Below are 5,000 nucleotides of genomic sequence, written 5' to 3' on the forward strand. Positions count from 1 at the left end.
GATGCAACAGATGTGAACATCATTTAGTTGCAACGCTGGGCAGTGTTATAGATCTACAACGAGTAATAGGAGGGTAGGAAAATATGGGCAACGGTTCGCGCGCGCCCTCTGGTCCTGACATCAACGTCCACAATAAACAGACCATACCGCCCTCTATGGGACGACGCTGACACCGCCACCCACAGACACAACACAGCCATCTATGAGAATGTGACCAAACTACATTGCCGTCTGGCCCAGAAACGACACCTCCATCTACAGGAATCCAACGGAACTACACCAACCATACTGCCAAACCACAGCATCGCCATCTATGACAATGTGACGAAACCACATGCAATAGCCCCATCTACGCGAATCGGACGACACGACGTCCACCATGTCGCGCGCAACACGAAAACCAAATACCGCCATCTGCAAGTCTCCCGAAACATGACCTGCTGCACCGACGATACCGCCATCTATGAGACGCCACCCCGACTACGACATCGCTAGGTCCCACAGTACCCATTTTCCGACGCCACCCACAAAGCCTGCATCATCTGTCCACCACAGGAACCCGAACGCCAGTGCCTGCGTCGCACGAAGTAGTCAACCGACAATCACCCCACCCGCACCCGCACCCGCACCCGCACGTGCCCCACCCCAACCGCCGAAATCGCAACTCCAGCGGATGAACGGCGGACTCTTCCCGCACTCGTACGTTGCAATCCACCCCTATATCTTGCGTTTCACGAAGAGTTATATCCAATATGCCAAATTCCCGCTGTCCCTATACATGCTGTAAGTCTGTGCACACAATATGAACCACACCTCAGCGAGACACTCTATCACACATTACTCTCTGCCTGTAACAGACACAGATACAATATGTAAGCACCAGCATGGACCAACGTCCGGTGCATCCTCTCCGCCACAGTACACCATCCACACTATGATAACCACACCAGGGAGTCCAATTCTAAAATAGAATATCCCACCCGTCCGACATCCACAACTGCTCAGATAAGCCACCAACACCCACACATGTCCTACACAGGGGTGCACCCAACACCACCACACTGCCACCTGTTACGGCACAGAAACAATGGCAGGAATGAATCACACAGGTGTGCCGCAACCACAGACGCGGCGCGCCTCCAGTCACGAGCGAAAAGCGCATAAGCGCATCCTGACGAGACATAACTGCTGTGACATACTGACGCTGCCTCAGACATTCACTTACAATGATCACTACCAACGAACCTCGGCCCCCCCCCCCAACAACACACTCTCTTACCACGTTGTGTACTGTAATCCAACCCATTTCGCACCTTAACCTAACCCATTTTGCACCTTAACCTAACCAAATTCGTAACGCAATTTGTACCACAATTTCTACCGCAATGTAACGCAATTTGTACCGCAATGTAACGCAATTTGTACCGCAATGTAACGCAATTTGTACCGCAATGTAACGCAATTTGTACCGCAATGTAACGCAATTTGTACCGCAATGTAACGCAATTTGTACCGCAATGTAACGCAATTTGTACCGCAATGTAACGCAATTTGTACCGCAATGTAACGCAATTTGTACCGCAATGTAACGCAATTTGTACCGCAATGTAACGCAATTTGTACCGCAATGTAACCCAAGTTGTGCCTTAACCTAACCCAAGTTGTGCCTTAACCTAACCCAAGTTGTGCCTTAACCTAACCCAAGTTGTGCCTTAACCTAACCCAAGTTGTGCCTTAACCTAACCCAAGTTGTGCCTTAACCTAACCCAAGTTGTGCCTTAACCTAACCCAAGTTGTGCCTTAACCTAACCCAAGTTGTGCCTTAACCTAACCCAAGTTGTGCCTTAACCTAACCCAAGTTGTGCCTTAACCTAACCCAAGTTGTGCCTTAACCTAACCCAAGTTGTGCCTTAACCTAACCCAAGTTGTGCCTTAACCTAACCCAAGTTGTGCCTTAACCTAACCCAAGTTGTGCCTTAACCTAACCCAAGTTGTGCCTTAACCTAACCCAAGTTGTGCCTTAACCTAACCCAAGTTGTGCCTTAACCTAACCCAAGTTGTGCCTTAACCTAACCCAAGTTGTGCCTTAACCTAACCCACGTTGTGCCTTAACCTAACCCAAGTTGTGCCTTAACCTAACCCACGTTGTGCCTTAACCTAACCCACGTTGTGCCTTAACCTAACCCACGTTGTGCCTTAACCTAACCCACGTTGTGCCTTAACCTAACCCACGTTGTGCCTTAACCTAACCCACGTTGTGCCTTAACCTAACCCACGTTGTGCCTTAACCTAACCCACGTTGTGCCTTAACCTAACCCACGTTGTGCCTTAACCTAACCCACGTTGTGCCTTAACCTAACCCACGTTGTGCCTTAACCTAACCCACGTTGTGCCTTAACCTAACCCACGTTGTGCCTTAACCTAACCCACGTTGTGCCTTAACCTAACCCACGTTGTGCCTTAACCTAACCCACGTTGTGCCTTAACCTAACCCACGTTGTGCCTTAACCTAACCCACGTTGTGCCTTAACCTAACCCACGTTGTGCCTTAACCTAACCCACGTTGTGCCTTAACCTAACCCACGTTGTGCCTTAACCTGCTCTGTAATTGGCATATGACACGTTACATTAATCTAGTGTTGTCTAACCACAACCCTCTGAATATAGTTCGCTACTCGCACCGCCCACCCTCTTGTGTATCGTTTCATGTTCAACACTTCGCAAGTGTTGCTTACTTTTTACATGCTCCCGCTGTACACTGTAATGTGGACGACTGCAGGATGTACATCGCCCCCCCCTCCCCCCCCCCTGCCTTCGCACGCTGGTCGTTCAGGTGCTTGCGTGTTCAATGCCCTTCGCAGCTGTTCACTGGCATTCGCATGTCGAAGCGCTCAGTCTACGTCGTGGTACGGCCTGTGTCCACTGTCCGCTGATGTCGTAAGCTTAACCCTCACATTGTACTGCACATAGGTCCGTATGTACTGAATGATACGCTGTGGCACATGTGTGACCGTACAACGACTGCGCCCAACAACAGCGAACCATACGGTCCAAATGTTGTGCACTCAGCCACGTGCCGTCTCCCCATAACAGCTACATTGCAGTGTGGTACGCCATAGAGACGTGTGGGAGTAACGGACGCCCTGGATGGCGATCAGCATGAGCCGTCTGTTGATGTAGTGGCGCGTGTATTCAAACGTAGTCGTCTCTTCTCACACAGTGTGATAGCATGGTGCACCGCGTTCCACATCTGCGACATGGTACAGATGCTGGTTGACAGTCGGTGTCGTAATGGACATCGCATACGTAGGGGGCCACCTCCCACGTGTTCTCTAGTCGTGCACATTTTGTTGCGTGTATGTGGGCAGACGTAGTGTGTCGTGGCACCTAACAGACAGGTATGCAATAATCGTTGCATTTGCAAACTGGGATGGACGTCTACGTTTGCTGGTGACGTTACGCAAATGAACAACTGGTAAACCCATTGTGGTGCGGTTGTTGTTGCTGGAGGTAAATCAGTAAGGGCAAATCTGTGTGTGAAGCGATACGCGGCGGTGGCTGGGTGGGACCGTCCCCGGCCGGTGAGGGGGGGGCCGCCCGGCGTGCTGGCCGCGCGGTGCGTGGGCGCACGCGCTACAGCCGGCTGGTGGGGGCGCCCAGTGGCAGGCGCGCCGGCCGACGGACGCGGCAGGCGGCGCAGCTGCGCGCCGGGGCACCCTGCGCGCGGCGCCGGGCGGCCAAAGTGGGTCCTCGCGGGCCCGGTGCGAAGCGCGGTGGACATCTGCAGTGTGCTGGTCCGACTGAGGACTGTGTGCGTTGAGGATGCGCCGCCGCCCGGCACTCGGCGCCGCGACGCCGTCTGCTGCTCGGTCGCCCCAGCGGTTCTCGCTGGTGGTTTGTATCGCAGTTGTGCAGACGTGTTGGCACGTGCGCTGTGCTGGGAGAGTTCGCTTCGGCACCCACGTGGGGCCTTTGCCCTTCTGTGGCGCTGGCGTTGGAGCTGCCGGTCACCGTAGGTGGCGCGTGTTGTCTCCCGCCGGCAATGCCACGACAGCACGCTCCCGGGCCTCTGTCGGCAGCGGCAAGCTCAGTTGGGAGCACGGGTGGTCGCACCTAAAGCGTCTACTCGCCTAACTCCGGGCGATTGCGCCTCTCTCGAACCCGACCAAGTACTTAGGACGGCGCTGCGCGCCGCCGGGACCTGAGAGGGTTTCGAGGTGTATTGTGCAGGGGAGCTCAGCCTCCTCCTGTTTGCAGAATAATTGAGCGGACGCTTGCGTGTTCGCGCGGGCCCCTGGGACACACTCCCGGGCGGCCGGCTGCTCAGCTCTAGTTGACGCAGCTCCCTGGTTGATCCTGCCAGTAGTCATATGCTTGTCTCAAAGATTAAGCCATGCATGTCTCAGTACAAGCCGCATTAAGGTGAAACCGCGAATGGCTCATTAAATCAGTTATGGTTCCTTAGATCGTACCCACGTTACTTGGATAACTGTGGTAATTCTAGAGCTAATACATGCAAACAGAGTCCCGACCAGAGATGGAAGGGACGCTTTTATTAGATCAAAACCAATCGGTCGGCTCGTCCGGTCCGTTTGCCTTGGTGACTCTGAATAACTTTGGGCTGATCGCACGGTCCTCGTACCGGCGACGCATCTTTCAAATGTCTGCCTTATCAACTGTCGATGGTAGGTTCTGCGCCTACCATGGTTGTAACGGGTAACGGGGAATCAGGGTTCGATTCCGGAGAGGGAGCCTGAGAAACGGCTACCACATCCAAGGAAGGCAGCAGGCGCGCAAATTACCCACTCCCGGCACGGGGAGGTAGTGACGAAAAATAACGATACGGGACTCATCCGAGGCCCCGTAATCGGAATGAGTACACTTTAAATCCTTTAACGAGTATCTATTGGAGGGCAAGTCTGGTGCCAGCAGCCGCGGTAATTCCAGCTCCAATAGCGTATATTAAAGTTGTTGCGGTTAAAAAGCTCGTAGTTGGATTT

The 5,000-nt window shown here is 53.4% G+C and overlaps 1 non-coding gene across 1 annotated transcript in view; it reads left to right on the forward strand.

The window, feature by feature from the left end:
* Window positions 1-4,343: 4,343 nt before the first annotated feature.
* LOC126129186 (small subunit ribosomal RNA) overlaps window positions 4,344-5,000 on the forward strand; it is a 1,909-nt gene continuing 1,252 nt past the window's right edge. The window contains exon 1 of the ribosomal RNA XR_007527158.1: window positions 4,344-5,000. This exon is cut by the window's right edge and continues 1,252 nt beyond it. This is a non-coding gene — a ribosomal RNA (small subunit ribosomal RNA).

This window comes from Schistocerca cancellata, unplaced genomic scaffold (assembly GCF_023864275.1).
Source record: "Schistocerca cancellata isolate TAMUIC-IGC-003103 unplaced genomic scaffold, iqSchCanc2.1 HiC_scaffold_524, whole genome shotgun sequence".
Taxonomy (NCBI): Eukaryota; Metazoa; Arthropoda; class Insecta; order Orthoptera; family Acrididae; genus Schistocerca; species Schistocerca cancellata.